The 18,019-nt window shown below is 42.7% G+C and overlaps 1 pseudogene; it reads right to left on the bottom strand.

Annotated features, from left to right (window-relative positions):
* Positions 1 to 937: 937 nt before the first annotated feature.
* Positions 938 to 3,985, bottom strand: LOC118521506 (aspartate aminotransferase, mitochondrial pseudogene; annotated as a pseudogene).
* Positions 3,986 to 18,019: the final 14,034 nt, after the last annotated feature.

Here is an 18,019-nt window from a genome sequence, read left to right as displayed (position 1 = left end):
AAATGTAGGGATCCGAAGGGGTATGTGCACCCCGATGTTTATAGCAGCAATGTCCACAATAGCCAAACTGTGGAAAGAGCCAAGATGTCCATCGACAGATGAATGGATAAAGAAGAGGTGGTATATATATACAATGGAATATTATGCAGCCATCAAAAGGAATGAGATCTTGCCATTTGCAACAACGTGGATGGAACTGGAGGGTGTTATGCTGAGTGAAATAAGTCAATCAGAGAAAGATATGTATCATATGACCTCACTGATATGAGGAATTCTTAATCTCAGGAAACAAACTGAGGGTTGCTGGAGTGGTGGGGGGTGGGAGGGATGGGGTGGCTGGATGATAGACACTGGGGAGGGTATGTGCTATGGTGAGTGCTGTGAGTTGTGCAAGACTGTTGAATCACAGATCTGTACCTCTGAAACAAATAATGCAATATATGTTAAGAAAGAAAAAAGAAGAAGAAGATAGCAGGAGGGGAAGAATGAAGTAGGGGGGAAATCAGAGGGGGAGACGAACCATGAGAGACTATGGACTCTGAGAAACAAACTGAGGGTTCTAAAGGGGAGGGGGGTGGGGGGATGGGTTAGCCTGGTGATGGGTATTAAAGAGGGCACGTTCTGCATGGAGCACTGGGTGTTATGCACAAACAATGAATCATGGAACACTACATCAAAAACTAATGATGTAATGTATGGTGATTAACATAACAATAAAAAAAATTTTTAAAAAAGAGCCCCCTTTTTTTTCTTAAATAAGACAGGAAACGGCATCTTATCTTTTCCTCGCTGCATGAGCAGCAGACCTGTTGGTTTTCATGCAGCACGATATCTGTAACAAGGGCCTTTGATAAGCTTGCTCGATCATGGGAGGACAGAGGCTACCTGCTAATGTTAGAATGAGCTCTTCTCACAATGCCTCTTATAAGTGCTGATCTCATGCTGGATCCACAGAGGTGCCCCCAGCACCATAAGGTGCTGCAGTTAAAGCTTCTGGAATATCGCAATGGCACTTGGCGGCGGGGGGGTGGGGGGCAGCTATGTCTTTCTTGTACATGTACACTCTTTTGGAACAGCTAGAGTTAAAGGATGAGCAGGAGTTTGGGTTTTGAGCCACAAAGTTTCAGACACCCACCACAGATGCTTCTGCCCTGTTTCACGACACGTTCTTTTCTGAGAAACACATTCAGTGGTTGAGCATTAAGTCCTGTGGTTGAAAGAAATGACCTGCTCGCCACCATCGGCCCTCCTTCCTCCATGTGACTCTCACAGCAGCGGGGTCTGGAGGCAGGAGGGTTGTGTCTGTTTCCTCTCTGCAGGGCAATTCCTGGGGGACCTGGTGAATGGCACGGACAAGGTGGCCCACATTGCCGGAGGTGACCCCTGCCACAGAGAGGCAGCCGTCCTTTGTCATGCCGATGGAGAACTCCTTGGTCAGCCTCTCCACCTGCTCGGGCGTTAGTGCCATGACACAGAACATGCCATCTGGTCAGTCATGTGCTGTCAGCCGTGGGAGGAGCCCTCCTTCTTGAGGCCAGAGACCAGCTGAGTCCGCACGCCCATGATGCAGCCGGCCATGCCTTGTACGGCCTGCCGCCATTGATTCGCAGGTCAGGGCCGGTCAGGATGGTCGAGGCGATCCATGCCCCATTGATTAGAGGGTTGGAATACACAGGACGGATCAAGACCTTCAAGTGCGACTCCACCCTTTGGCTTCAGCGTCTCTGCAGACCACAGGGAGGGCTCCCACGTGCCCACCCGTGTTCTTGGCACAGGATTGGCAGAGACCAACATGAATGCCCTGGTCGATGAAGTGGCATACAGCCCGCCATCCTTGTTACCAGCACCACAGGCAAAGCCTTGGTTGACCGTGTCAGAGAATGAGAAGAGCTTGTTTGTCTTCACCACTGTTGCTATTTCCTTCCGCTGCTCAGGGCGAGGGTCCGCTCCCGTGGAACTGTGGGCACAGGCATGGAGGAGAAGAACACTGCTGTGGCATTTTGGAAATGTCCCCTATAGCGCCTGTGAAGTCAAAGCCGCACGTCTGGGGGTCATAGTATCGATAACCGCGTAGCTGCGTGCAGCATCCCTGAAGATGGGTGTGTGATTTCTGCAGGATGGTTTGGGCAGAAAGACATCTCGGCTGAACTTTAAAAATCTTTGCAGAAAATCGACTCCAATCCTCAAGGCCCTGGTTCCAGAAAGGTGTGCAGGGTGACATACTGGCTGCGTTCAACACTTGGTTGTTCTCACCCGGGGCTAGTTCTGCAGGTGCCTTAACAAAATTCAGCAAGTCCTGCAATGGGCAGGTATTCTTTGTCCAAATTTTTTGCAGCAAACTGGGCCTCTGCCTTCTGGACATGAGGAGCATATAAAGCTTTTCATTATCATCCCAGTGGGCACCAACATCAGATGCCTCTTTTTGCCGTTGGTGTCTCTCTTAAAGGCTTCTGGGACTCCCGGGATGGGATCTGGGGCCCCATCTCCACATGGGTCCACCAGGAGCTGGCTCTGCAGAAGCCACAGCAGCAAGGTCTGGGTGGAAGGTGGCGGCGACCCCGGGCGGGATTCTACCAGGATGCAGCAGGACAGTGGCAGGGGGAGGGGGTGAGAGGTGAGGGGAGGGAGAGCAGTGGGGAGCTACAGGGCAGAGCAGAGGGCCACAAGTGGGACGTCTTTAAGCAGGAGAATAACGTCATCATATTCTGACTTTAAAAGGTTAGTGTGATTGTGGTGTTTCTTTCCCACAGAAGCTGTGTATTCTACCTCTTTCTGAACACCTCAGGGTAGCTATCATATACTATGAGTATGTGCTGAATAGACACATGATGATGATGAAGGAGTGGAGAAACAGCAGGCCCCAAACTGGCCTTGGGCAGACAACGTTCCTACACCTCCTCTGTGCTCCTAACAGCCTTAAAGTTCCTTAAGCACTTTTCTTTCTTCTTCAGCCAATATTGGTTGAAGGGAATTCCATCTGTAGACATATCCTTCATCATCTGCACTTTGTTAAAATAAACGCATTTCTTTCTGTTTATGGTCTGCATAGAAATCAAATAGACTCAATGATCAGTTTCCTTCCTCTGTTGAACAATTATTTATTGAGCACCTGCTAGGTTCTAGGCATTATACTTGCCTTTATAAGGAGTCTAAATCACCACCACCAAAAACAAAATCACTTCAATACCAAGGGATGATTATATTTTATCAAAAGTTCATATGGAGTAGTTATTTGGGGGGTACTCTTAATAAGAAATAAATTACAAATGACAGTTAAGTTTTCAAACCAGTCCAGAAAATCTTATGTAACTTCATGGTAGTAACAAAAGAATGAGCTCAAGTCCCTTCTCTGTGTGTGTGTATGTGTGTGTGTGTTTGTCTATCTGTCTTGATGGTAAAGTTGCATAATGCTTCTTTTCTACATATGAATTTCTAGGTAAAATTCTGAAATAGATGAGGTTTACCTCTGGTTTCCTTCCATTTCCTTTCTACACTCTGTCACAGTGGCAGTTTCCCTATAGACCCCCAGGCCTCCCGCCTTCTCCTGCAGCCTGGCCTTGGACTAGCCCCCTGCCTACGGGCAGCCCATCCCCTGGAGATGTCCTGTCTGTTTGGACATATGCCCTCATATCAACTGGCATGAAAACCAAATACATGGCTGGGTGGAGGTGGGCTTAGAGAAAAGGAAGCGCAGAGGACTAAGGGATTTACAGTCTGCAGGGGAGACAGACATCAAACAATTACCTAATTATAATTGGGATAAGGATAAGAAGTTTAGGGTGCTATGAGAGCATATAATACAATGATCAACCAAGCCTGGGATTAGGAAACCCTCACTGAGAAAATGGCACTTAAGGTGACTCATGAAGCATGAATAGGAGTCTTTACGTAACATAGAGAAGTCCTATTCTTCCATGTGAGCTCCTCTTTTGTTCTCACCTAAATCCCTGGTTCTCCCAAATGTCCTGGTCTCCAAAAGCACCATCCTTACCAGATCAAGCCCAGGACAAGTACACTGACAAGGTGTCAGCTACCCTGGATTGGGAGCCCTTGGAGGGGAATCAAAGCCCTCTGCATGCATGTCCTCGGCCTATACCCTTCTGACCAAGAGTCGAATTAATTGTGTAACCCAGGGACTCTAAACTGTGTGTGGTAAGCAAACAGGCTTAGGGGTTGAGCCATACTGGCCTCAAATCCTGAGCCTACCTAAGGAGCCGTACAACTCTGGAAGCATTACTTAACCTCTTCAAGCTCCAATTTCCTCCTTGGTAGTACAGGGGGAAAACATGGCCACCTTTTATTGTATCAGGATGATTGGACTTCAATAAGCAGAAACCCGTGCTTAAACCAGCTTAAACAATAAGGAGATGTATCATCTCACAGGAGGGGCAGTAGATCAGAAGCCTGGGTGCATTTCTCTGAGATTCTCTAGGTCCACCCCGCTCCTTGTGTAAGCTCCAACCTCAGGCAAGTAGCAAGATTCCAGGAATGAGATTAAAGTTCATGATGGACTAAAGAAGAGAAGTTTCTTTCCATGGCTCTCTCTCAGGAGTGAGGATTCATTCCCAGAACCTCTGGCACCCTTCCCCGTCAAGCTCTGTTGGCCAAAATTTGGTCATATGCTCCTTCCTGAAACAGAAACTGTCAAAAGGAATGGAAGGAGTCTCAGACAAACCAGAGCCAGCCTCATGCTGAGGATGGGGTGACTTCTCCTGGGGTACATGGCTGCTGGGTGGGGTTGGGGGTGGATAACTGAACAGAATTAGGGCTCTCTGGGAAGGAGGAAAGGGGTCATGGATGCTGGGGAGTGTGTGGGAAGTGTTCAGTGAGAGTCGCACCTGAAGCTCTTATTACTGTGCTTGACTTATATAAATAGCTAGTCAACATTAACTTGGTAAAAGGGCGATGGGGGAAGCTCCTACAGTTCTACAGAAACCAAATAACAAGTACATCCACCTCAGCTCAGTGGCATTTGCTGTAACAACCCCCTACTCCTTCCCTAAGAATATCCATTCTATAACAATAGGCCTGGCAGTTGACAGGTACCTGGGAACAGGAGGAGCTATGACACCTAGAAAGATCTCTAGAAAACCTTGTAGTATGTGGAGGCTCAAAAGTCATAAACTGATAGCTGTCCATCCCTACAGAAGGGAGAAGGGCAGCTCAATGCAAGATGCCTGGGTTTCCTCCGGAATCTTACACACCCAACACTTGAGAAACCAGAAGCCCACTTGGGCCCTTCAAGCTTTCTGTCTCCAGCTTCCTTCTGCAAACATCCCCACCATGCCCCACAGATCCCTGCTCCGCCAGGCCCACCCTCCACAAAAACTCACCCTGAACACTGGATCCCAACAAGAGCTCTGGTAACCTATCCACTGTGAATGGGGACTCCCCCCTTCCATCTTGGAAATGCAAGCTTCAGACATTTTCAGAGCCTTCTAGCAGGCAAATCTACGGAAACCCTACAGGAGAAAGCCTGCTGGTGGTGATGGGGTTGGTGTTAGTTTCGAACCATTTTAGTTCTTCTAAATGCAGTCAGCATGGCCTCAAATAGCTGACTCCTGATAATCTCATTCAGCAGTTTGCCTCTTTTAGTTTGTTTCTTTAACCCATTTGGCTCCTTACCTTAGTTTCTACTTGTTATTTGGCCCCTGGGATTGCTGACCCAGGGTAGAATGTTTGTTTTGGCTCTGACCTTGCATTCCTCTGGGGACGTGACTTTCAGTATTTACCTGTCCAACTGCCAGCAATAGATGCCTCATTCTTCGGCCCCATCCCAACCCATAGACCAAGGCCAGTCTCGCCTGCCCCAGGAAGGCAACTAGAGGAGAAAATTCTGGGCTGGAGACTCATCTCTACTTCCCCTCTACCCCGTGAACTCTGCTCCTTCAGGGCTCTGCACATGTAGGAGGAAAGCAATCTGACTGAATCAATTCCATCTCGTGTGTGAATTACTAATACCCTTTGCACACTTAAGCATATATTTTAAGTATATTTCTGGTTTTTATTTTTAAATTTTTATTATTTATTTATTTATTTTAGGGGGGTGCAGAGGCAGAGAGAGAATCTTAAGCAGGTTCCATGCCCAGCATGAGCCCGCCCTCAGGACTCGATCTCACTACCCTGAGATCATGATGTGAGCCGAAACCAAGAGTGGGATGCTTCACCGACTGAGCCACTCAGGTGCTCCTATTTCTGGTTTTTAGAAGTAAACAAAGGTAACAACACAAAGCAAAGTATTGGGGGTAGAATATGTTTCCAGCTGGTAGAAGTCACTCCTACCTGAGAGGTAGAATCTCCCTAGGTCTAGTCTCAGCTGCCTCTATTTTCACATCTCTTACTCTACTTCTGAAGTCATGGAACCCATAAACGTTTCAGTTTTTCAAATGACTTCTATGGTTGTCACAGTGGGTACACAGGTAAGGGAAAATATGCTCCGTTTTTTGTGTGTGACTTGGCATATGGCAACAGTCGCTCTGATTATTACCTTTGTGTTTTTCTGTCTCACGTAATAGAAGAGCTCCACGGAAAGAAAGGCAAGAAGGGGAATAAATTAGACTTATCTTAAGAAAGGAATAAGTTGGGTTTTAAAGTGTAAAATAAGGATTTGAATTGTGTCTTGAATTTTAGTACAGTAGCCACCCCCCCTTGTCTGCGGAGGATACATTCGGAGGCCCCCAGTGGATGTCTCCAACCACGGCTGGTACTATGCTTTTTCCTATATGCACATGCCTATAATAAAGTTTAATTTATCAGTTAGGCACAGTAAGAGATTAACAACAGCAAGCAATAAAAAAAATTATACAATATTTACAATATATGATTATTACCATACACTATAATAAAAGTTATTTGAATGTGGTCTCTCTTAAATATCTTATTGTACCGTACTCACCCTTCTTCTTGTGATGATATGAGACAATAAAATGTCTGTGTGATGAGTAGAAGTGAGGAGAGTGACATAGACATTGTGATGTAGCGTTAAGCTATCTTGACCTTCCAAGGATACATCAGAAGGAGGACTATCTGGTTCCTGACCGTGGTTGACCAACTATAACTGAAACCACGGGAAGTGGCCTTTGACCCCAATTCCTGGCACTTGGAACTTCCTGGGTGATGGGAGTGCCTCTGGTTCAAGTGAGGAGAGCCTGGGTGGTCCCAGCCAGCTTCAGGATGGGGGCTGGACACCAGAACGATCACGCCATGATTAGAAGCTTGGAACTTTCATCTCCACTCCCCATTCTCAAGGGAGGGAAGAGGGGCCAGAAAACAACTTAATAATTAATCCAATCTACATGATGAAGCCTCCATAAAAATCCCTAAAGCGTTCCAGAGCTCCTGAGTTGGTAAACACATTCATGTGCTGGGAGGGCGGCACATCCTAAATCTATGGGGGCAGAAACTCCTGTGCTTGGGACCCTTTTGGACCATCCTCTGTATCTTTTTTTTTTTTTTTTAAAGATTTTATTTATTTATTTGACAGAGAGACACAGTGAGATAGGGAACACAAGCAGGGGGAGTGGGAGAGGGAGAAGCAGGCTCCCCGCTGAGCAGGGAGACCGATGTGGGGCTCGATCCCAGGACCCTGGGATTATGACCTGAGCCGAGGGCAGACGCTTAACCGACTGAGCCACCCAGGTGCCCCCATCCTCTGTATCTTTTAATTTGCATCCTTTATCATATTCTTTATTATATAACAAACTGGTACATGTAAGTAAATGTTTCCCTGAGCTCTGTGAGACATAATAGCAAATTATTGAACCTGAGGAGGGGGTCACTGGAACCCCCAATTTTGTTGTGGCCAAATCAGAAAGAAGTATGAGTGACCTGGGGACTACGACCTACAATTGGTGTCTGGAGTGGGGTTGTCTTGTGAAACTGAGTCCTTAACCCGTGGGGTCTTCTGCTAACCCCAGATAGACAGTCTCAGAGCTGAGCTGAATTGTAGGACACCCAGCTGGTGTCAAAGGATTGGTCAATGTGAGAAAAACCCCACACATCCAGTGTCAGAAGTGGTATGAGTGCAGAGCAGAGGAATGGAGTTTTTCCTTTCATTTAGTAACGAATGGTTATCAGGGCCATTACCAGATGATGTCTGGTTGTACATAGGAACCAGAGGTCGATCCTTGAGTCAGAGATGCATATGAAATTTGTGTGATTTGGGGGACTCTAAAAATAGAAAAATTATCCGTAATTAACCATTTACCTGCACTTCTCACCAAACCTTTATGTGAACACCAGAACAGGAGCCTCTGAAATGATCTACACAGATCCTTCTTTTGATAACTGCCAAGTCTGGGTCAGTGGTAGTAATGACTCCAGATGTTGTTATAAAGCTGACTAATTAGAGGTTTGAATAAACTTACATAACTTCTCACAATATATAAGATCTGTGTAACTCTCATAACATAAATGGATAGGACAATACTGTGGAAGCCAGCAAAGGAAACAGATCTGCTTTGGGGTCCGATTTAGGGTCCAGATGCAAGGACACAGGGACATGATTAAAGTCAAGAAAATTTCCACGAGCCAACAAACCATTTCCATGAAGGGCTCAGGAGGACAGAAGTTTCTGCCACTCGCAAGCTGATACTGACACCAATATGCAAGTTTGTTTCAATGAGCTGGGCTTCGAGTTTGAGAATAAGCACATTCTTGGTGTAGGATATTTATCTTCCTTCCTAAAGTGATACTAATTTTATTATCTAAAAAAAAATGGATGATTTCTGGAACATTTATCTGTTTACCATGGCAAAGCCAGGAAATATTCAAAATAAGAAACATATTTGTAGCTAGGGGGAAAAAAAACAAAAGGAAAAAATAGTTTCCAGAATTGAATACCTTTCAAACGTTTATAGAGTCTTTGTTTAATCTGAAACACTGACAATAGTCAAATGGCATAGCAATTTTTATTTTCTGTTTGAGAAGCACAGACTGAAAGGAGCCAAAAGATTGAGAAATTTAAAACTACTATAAAACTGCCCTCATTTTTCTTAATTAAAGAGTAGGCTATTCTGATTCAGAAACAGGCCTGAATCAGTGAATGTTTCCTAAGAAATGTAATTTATGGCCACCCTTGACAGGGATAAGAGAATTAAATTAAAAGCCTTAAAGAATTGTTTAGAATTTTAATGAAATAAAGACTAATCACTTGGAGTTCATTCATTATTTGTTTACAAAGGCTACCACCAAGTTGGTTTCCTTTTTTTTTTTTTAATGCATTTCCTTTAGCATTTAATATCACACATCTCTTCTTTGCTTGTCATTGGCAATGTAGTCTTCCTGGAATGACACCAAATTCCAGATCAACGGAGTCCAAATTAATAAACTCTGTTGGCTTTGCTTGTAACAGGTCAGAGATACATCAATTGATGGCTTTGGGGGGGGATGTTTTTTAACATTCCCAGAAAAAGAATTTAATAGCTGCCTGACAAAATGATGGCACATTTCTCCTATGACCACCAGAGGTCTACTCACCACTACAAATATTCCAGGCCTTGCTGCTGAAATGTGAGCCACAGAGGAGCAGGGTGGGCAAACCCACTGGTAAGAAACACGGGCTCTCTGGCCATCCCCCAGACCTACTGAATCAGAACCTACATTGCCACATCGCCAGGCAAGTTGTCAGTCCAGGAAAGTGTGAGAAGCACTGTTCTAGGTTACAGAAAGAAAACACTTTATGTTCTATAAATGATCAGAATTAGCAGATTTAAAAATTCAGAGGACCTTGCCACTTAGTTCCAAGCTAGATTTCCTGTCACCAGATTAGCTGGGTTTTCCTAAAAGCATTATAACTCAAAAACTACTCTTTTCTTAAAACACTTACCCTGAGGGGTGCATGGGTGGCTCAGTCAGCTGAGCATCCTACTCTTGATTTCGGCTCAGGTAGTGATCTCAGGGTCCTGGGATGGAGCCCCGAATAGGGCTTCGTGCCCAGCGGGGAGTCTGCTTGAGGACTCCCTCTCTCTCCCTCTGCCCCTCTGCCTGCTCACGTGCTCTTTCTCTAAAACAAATAAATAAATCTTTAAAAAAAAATTTGCCTTAAAGTGTTTGTTTCATGCAAACTCTATTCCCATAAATTATCATAGTCATGAATGCTTCTTATTTAAGCTCTGATTTATAGATTTTTGAAGCTGAAAGAGCTCTTAAATTTTCTCATTTTACGGAAGAAAGCCCTGGGCAGAGGATTTTCAGACTATGGCAATCTAAATGAGATTCCCCTTCCTTTGATTTCCAAATCCAAAAGATGTGTCTCTCAAGAGACAGGATCTACCGTGGGTGTAGAGGCCGTGGACTCTCAGTGGGGACTCCCTTTCCCTGAAATTTCCCTTGCTAAGCAAGTAGTGCTGAGCTGGGTGAGCTCGGAGAAAGGGACTGGGCTCATCAATCAAGATGTAGACCCCAGGGGTAGGGTGTCCACCCGATCCTACTTGAGCGTGTCAAGATTCCCCAGGGACATAAAAGTTTGGGCAAGTCTTCCCTGCCATGGGTGCTGGGAGAGCCCAGGGTGACCTGAGAACAGGGCTGCTTCCTAGGGGCCTCAGAGAGGACTGTCTGCCTCTGTACTAGGCTTGTGGGGATGAGACCCTTGGCCTGAGAGTTTCCTGATTTTTCGAGTAGCTCTAAAAAAATAGGCTTGAACTCCAGTTGGCCAATGGAGGAAAAAAAATCAAGGACCTAAAGATGTCCAGAAGCCAAAGAGGACAAATAGATTCAACAATCACATTGCACACCCAATGGAAGTGACTTGCTGGATCAGACAAATGGGTTCCTAAATTTAAAAAAAATTAAAAAGAAGCACTTAGGAACAAAACTATGTAATAACAAATGAAAACCTCACTGATTCAGTGCATGAATGCAGAGGGTTGATGGTGACTGATGAGATTTGTGTTAGTGGCCTCAAGATCGGAACATCCACAAATCACAGAGTAAAACATGCCACGGAGCTGGAAATCACAAGGTTACAAGGAGAAAATTTGGGAAATGGATGCAGGATACCAACTGTTTGAATAACAGACATTCTAAAAGAAGAAAGAATATATGAGGTAGAATAAATTAATTTTAAATCACTTAGGAGAAAATTTTCCTAAGCCAAAGAAAGATAAGTTTGCAGAGTAAAAAACATTCAGAGTTTTTGGTTAGATTGATGAAACAAACACATGCTTAGGGATATCGGGGTAAAACAAGTTTCTAGGCTTTTCCTTTTTTTGACTGTTACTGAACTTCTTATCTGCAACACTGGAAGCTAGAAGAGATTGAAAGAACCCCCCCCAGAATCCCATACTAGGCTTTTGCAGTTGTTTACCTGTTAAGGTGAGTGGAAGATATTCAAGGACATGCACTAATTCAGAGAATAAATCACAGAATGTGCCCATCTGAGGTAAATACTTAAGAAAAAGCCCTTTCCAGAAGCCAATGAACCGGAACAGAGACTTCAAGATGAGGAAAGGGAAAGTAGGAAACAATCAAAGATGAATAATGCATTGGTTTTTAGAAATATATCATTAAATATTAATGGATAAGAATATAATGTGTAATGTAAATCCTGCACGTGGATCCCAAAGACAAACAAACACACAAACAATTGTTAAGTAAAATTCTATGTCCAACTATTTCAGCAAAGCCTCAGAATTAAGAGTGCAAGAGGAAGTGAAAACATTCCAGGGTTTAATTAGGGGGTGAGAGATGCCTGGAAGGAGGAGAAAAGGGAAAAATGAAAGAATTCTAAATATTTCATTCCTAGACTGTGAGCAAAACGTGATGAAGTCAGAAAGAGGAAATCAGTAGGGAAAGAGTGGGTCTCGGTGGGAGAAATAGCTTTGAAATAATAGGGCAATAGACGCACTCAGTCTGCTTTCTAGAGAGGGGGAAATCCAGGTCATTAGTGGTACATGATGGTAAAACTTCTAAATTAACAAGATGAAAATGGAATGCATAGCCCTATGATCAGACCAATAAAAGTAAGAAACGAAAATGAGGAACAACAACGTTAAGTGAAAACTGTAAAGTAACAGAAAAGGGATAGTGTTTCCTTTCTTCTGCATTATTTGACTTTTTTCTGGCACTCCCCTACCTTCTTAAACTGGATCTGAGCTCATATATTTCCTTCTTTTTGAAAATGTAAGCATTTAAGGCTTTTTTTCTTTTCCTAAGTACAGCTTTAACTGCAATGATATGTAGCATTTACCTTTCTTTGTAATTCTATTTTCTAGAAAGTCGAGACTTCTTTTGACCCGCTGATTATTTATTCTTATTTCCCCAAATCAGGCTCTTTGAGGGACGCAGTGAGGGAGCAGTACCTTTTTGGTACTGGTGTCTAATTTAATAGTGCTGTGGTCAGACATTGTCATCTATATGAAGATTTTATTTTTTTTAAGATTTATTTATTTTAGAGAGAGAAAGAGAGTGAGCATGAGCAGGAGGGGTAGAGGGAGAGGGAGGCAGAATCTCAAGCTGACTCTGCACTGAGCACAGAGCCTGGGATGGGGCTCGATCTCACCACCCTGAGATCATGACTTGAGCTGAAACCAAGAGTCGGACACTTAACCGACTGAGCCACCCAGGTGCCCCATATGAAGAAGATTTTAAAAATTATTTGTTGATAGTGGCTTTATGGCCCCAAATACGGTTTTTAGATATAATGACCTTTTGATCAAGCTTACATTTTCTTGCCTGCTTTATCTGTAAATTTCTTCTTGTAATTCTTCCAAATTTTGCTTTATATATTTTGAGGCTATTTTATTGAATCTATACAAATTTAGAATTGCTGTAATTTCATGGTGAGTTGAAATTTTTATCAATATGTAGTGATCTTCTTCGTTGTCATTAATGCTTTTTGCTTTAAGGTTTCTTTCATCTAAGATTAAAATGGCCATCCTACTTTTGTCGTTGTAGAATTTGCCTCATATTACCTTTCCCTATCTTTTTTATTCAACCTTACTGTGCTCTGAAGTGTTGTTTCTTGTAAACAGAATGTAGCTGTATTTCTGTCTTAAAAAAAAAAAAAGATTATGTATTTGAGAGAGAGAGCTCACAAGCAGGGGGAGGGGCAGAGGGAGAGAGAGAATCTTAAGGAGACTCCTGCTAAGCATGGAGCTTGACATAGGGCTCGATCTCATGACCCTGAGATCATGACCTGAGCTGAAATCAATAGCCAGACATTTAACTGACTGAGCCACCCAGGCATCCCTGTAGCTGGATTTCTAAAAAAAATCTGGTCTATCTTTATCTTTGGACTGGAGATATTAGTCCACTTATAATTAATGTGCCTATTATTTTGTACTTTCTAATTGTTCTCCCCCCCCCCCACCCTGACCCTTCTAGGTTTATCTTCCTTTTATGCTTTTCTTAACCTCCTTTGGATTACGTTTTTGTTCCATACCTTAATATCGTCTCTCTAGTATTTTCTAAGTAATACTTTGTTTCTGTTTTTTAGTAGGCATTATTATTATTACCTCATCAGTCAATATTAATTTCAATGTTCTTTGTTGGCTTTTTTGTGTCTCAGACTCTTTCTGGGCTCATTTTCCTTCTCTTACAAGGAATTTATTTTCGAGAGGGTCCGTTGATTGTGACTTTTCTGTTTTTGCTTATCTAAACATGTCTTTTTCTGACTTTTATTATTTTTTAAAGATTTTATTTATTTAAGAGAGAGAAGGCGTACGAGCAGGGTGGAGGGGCAGAAGGAGAGGGACAAGAAGACTCCCCACTGAGCAGAGAGCCCAACGCGGGGCTCAATCCCAGGACCCTGGGATCATGACTTGAGCCAAAGGCAGATGCTTAACCAACTGAGTCACCCAGGCGCCTCCCGACCCTTATTATTAAAAGAGATTTTACTGATATGTAATTCTAATTGAATAATTTTTTCAGCACTTTGAAGATGTTATCCAATGTCTTCCTGACTCTCCTTGTCCTTGCTGTCAATTAAATTATTATTCTTTTATAGATTTGGTGACCCGGTACTTTCCTCTGCCTGTTGTAGACCCAGATTATGCCTGTTGCCCTGGTCTCCTGTTTGGTTAGCATCCCCCTTCCTTTTCAAAAGTATCCTGGTTTGTATGATAATTTATGTAGTTAACCAATTAATGGGCAATCTATCCTTTCCCTCTGGCTACTTTTAAGATAGTCTTTCTTTATCTGTAGTGTTCTGCAATTTTATTATATATCTTAGTGTTGAATTTCTTTTTATATACTCTGCTTGGGATTGGTTGGGTTTCCAGATCCAAAGACATGGCTTTCCCATCAGTCCTAGAAAATTCCCAATTACTATCTTTCCAAATTCTTCTTTCCTCCTCTCTCTGGAAGCATTAGATGTATTTTAACATTGGCCGATTTTGCTCCACTGTCCACATCCCCTAGTCGCTCAGGTTTTCCATTTCCATGTTTGTCTCTGCTGTCATCTGGGAAATGTCACCAGCTCTATTTCCCCATAATCGACTATGTATCCAGCCATTAAGTTTCCAATTTCCAGGTTTTCATCTTAATGTATTCATTTGGTTCTTTTTCACATCAATCTGGTCCATTTTCATAATCTCTTATTACACCGTCATTCTTTCAATTTGCCTTTTTCTCCTTTAAGCATACTAAACATATTTATTTTATATTTTTCGACAATTCCAATCATTTTTGCATATCTGACTCTACAGCTTCTTGTTTCTGCTGAATCTTCCTTGTAACAGCCTGCATCCTCCTTCCTCATCTGTGGGAGGGAGGTCTGGTTTTAGAGGGTGAATGTTCTTCCAGTGGTCTGGGAATACTTTTTCCTTAAGGGTCCTACCAGCTCAGGACCATGTTAAATGTAAACTAACGGTTTTTCAGACCACACAGAGAGTAGAAATTCCGGCTTTAAGTACTTATTAGTATGGTCTTGAGGTTAGAAATTTTCACAAAGAGTTTTTTCCTACCTTCCTCTAGTCATATTGCATGAAGACCAATATTTAGGTAGGTCTGCTCACTATCTTACTCTCCAAAGCAAGTTCTCGGTTCAAATTGAGCATGCCATTCATGGAGGTACAGTTTTATGAAGGGGGTCTCATACGTGATCTCTTGCAGTATTCAGGCTCTAGGCTTTGTCTCCTAATCCCCACGTGTGGACTGTTAAATTTCAGGCTCTCTGTCACCAGGCCACCAAGATACCTCCAGAGAAAACTCCAAGTCAGTGCATGACCCGTGGATTCAAGATTTCTTGTCATTTCTGGACACTAGAGAATTTCCTTACTTCTACCAATGAAGTCACGTGATATCTATCTATCTATATCTATCTATCTATCTATCTATCATCTATCATCTATCATCTATCTACCCATACCCATATGTTTATATAAATATACCTCTAGGATTTTTAGATGAGTTATACTTAAAGAGATTTATCTGAATATCTTGTCTGCCTTATTTCTAGAAATGGAACTGGTCTTCTGTGAGCATGTGTGTGTGTGTGCACTTATTGGATAGCTCAAGAAAATCTAACACTTCACAGGACCTTACTCTCCTGCTTAAATGATTTCAGTGTTTAAGTGAATTGCCTCATCCTCATACCCCTCTTCTACCCTCTCCTGATACCCTGAAAGCATTCTAAGATAGATTTTTGCTTTGCCTGGATTTTTGTCATATCCAGTGGCAAGAATTCAGAGGCTGTTCTCCAGTGGAAATATAAAATGAGAATCACATGCTTCAGTGAATTTCTGGGCTACCGAATAATTTAATAATTATATTAACAAATGCCTGCCAAATACAGAAATGAAGGCACGAAAAGAAAAGGTAGGTACATGTCAGTAACCTAAAAACATAGACATCCCTATGTCTTAGAGGACACTGGGATATTGACCATTAACAACTGATTGTGATAGGTATTACATAATTTTGAAATGACACTCCAGGTATTTGAAGTATACTTTAAGTAAGTAGAAGTATCCTCCATCTAGGCATGCAACTCTCTTGACTAAGGAAACATTTTTCAACTTATATAAACAAACACGCAATGACAAAGCATAATATCAATAATTTCTTTAATACAGTAACTGTTTGAGTTACATGTCAGGCTTCCTTCCTTCCTCTTCATTCCTTACTCCATTTCCTTCTTCTTTGTTCTCGGCATTCTATCTTTCCGTCAGAAGCTACCTCAGAGTCTTCTTTTTATCAAGCTAATTGTGTCACCTACTTATTAAAACTCTATGTGTGCAGCTCTGTGTTAATGTCAAGGCAATATATACTACATTCTTCCCACTTTCTTGAATCCAAATTGTTGGAATGTGCTTGTCCTTGGATGATTTTGCTCAGAGGAAACTGATCTTTCTCTGAGTGTTACTTGGTGTCACCCCACAGACTCACTTGTGTTGTGTTATTCCATCACATGCCTTCTGTCATTAATATGCAAATCTAGGAAATGAAGGAGAGCGTTTTCAGGAGTTAAACTGCCTTGAATCAAATTAAGAAATTATTGTAGGTAGGTTTTGGTTTTTTAACTGATGGATGCATGGCAGGATAATTCACTGAAAGATTAAAATGTGTTTCTTCTTCCTCTTTCCCTCTAGTGTTCATAGCTCCTGGACACTGGCCCTTGCTGCAGGGACTTCTGGCAGGGCAGAAAGCGGAAGCTAATGGAGGGCAGAAAGCGGAAGCTAATGGAGGGCAATATCTCCACTGGCCTTTTACAAAAGTTGGAACTCACTGGATTCGATGTATTCTGTGTTCCGGGGAGGGAAGAAACTCTTCCTGCTGTTTTCTTTCTTCCTTCCTTCCTACCTTCCTTTCTTCCTTCTCTTTCTGTAGTGAGATCATAAAGTACAGATGCATTGGAGACCCACACGTTCACTTTGGCAGTCCCTCTGGGGGAATCCATGTGGTAGAATGAGATACCTGTGCTTCATGGGAAAGCAACAAGAAGCTCTGCTTGAGCTGAGAGTGAGCTCCTGTCTGCAGGTCACAGGCTTGAAGAATTGTGCGATCGGGGCAGCCAGAATGGGCTCAAAACACAGGTGGGTCCTTCTCCCTTTTGAGTACCATTCAGGCCTTCTGGGCTCTTGGCGTCTTAGAGAGGAGAGAGGGACATTGGTAACCATAGAAACAGAATTTTCTGCTGCTCCCCTCAGAATGGGAATCCCAAATTGAAATTACTTTAAGTTAAGGAAATGGTTACATTTCTGGTGTCCATGAATTTAGGTTTGCAAATTCTTGTCCTCCACAAGTTTCTGTCATAGAAGAGCAGTACTCTCCTGGCCCTAGAGCCACGAGGAAGTTTTGAAGTTCTTGAGACAAAGATACCCGCCTTGGAGATTCTACCCACCTTTGAGAAAATGTATGTAAAAATCTGTGTAAAGTATAAAGTGCTAAAAGTGATTATAATTTTAAAATAAAATATGTGTCAGGTATTGCTTGAAGGACTTGGAGAAAGAATTCCCTATGAAACAGTACTCAGAAAATTGCTTTAGAGATTTACATAACTGAATTTCCAAAACGGAATTGTAACCCAAAACATCATAATAGATCTTTAAAACAATTTCAGGGGGACCCTTAACAACGCACTCTGAATCTCACATTTGTCAATCTCCCTACACTCTATGAATTTTCTTCATCTGCTTGAGTGTGGTTGAGCCTATGAAATGGCCATTTTGTTGGACAAAAACTGTAGACTCTCCATAATTTCATATAATTTTCCTATATTAGTGAGAAGACTTCTGGTTTCTGGTCAGACATGGGAAGAGCTTGCAACTCATCACTCCTGTCTTTACAAGAAAAAAAGCTGAGCAAAGTAAAGATCAACAGCTCTTCTTAGATCCATCAGAGAATTGAGGTCCTAAGCCAACAGCTGCCCCTAACACTGGAGAGACAGACAGGTGGGTAGAGAGAGTCACAGTTTACTTTGAAAGTTAGAAACACCCCCTAAGACTGGGCCCCACACACTTTCATGAATTTGACCTCCAGGAGCTCTGCCAGGTTCTCCTGTGAAGATTGAAGAAAAATCCCCTGTGTGTCTGGCAGGGTATTTTGAAATATACCCAGAGCATTTTGTTCTCCTTAACAA

Source organism: Halichoerus grypus, chromosome 3 (assembly GCF_964656455.1).
Source record: "Halichoerus grypus chromosome 3, mHalGry1.hap1.1, whole genome shotgun sequence".
Lineage (NCBI taxonomy): Eukaryota > Metazoa > Chordata > Mammalia > Carnivora > Phocidae > Halichoerus > Halichoerus grypus.
The sequence above is the reverse complement of the archived record's forward strand: the minus strand, read 5'-3'. Positions and strand labels throughout refer to the sequence as shown.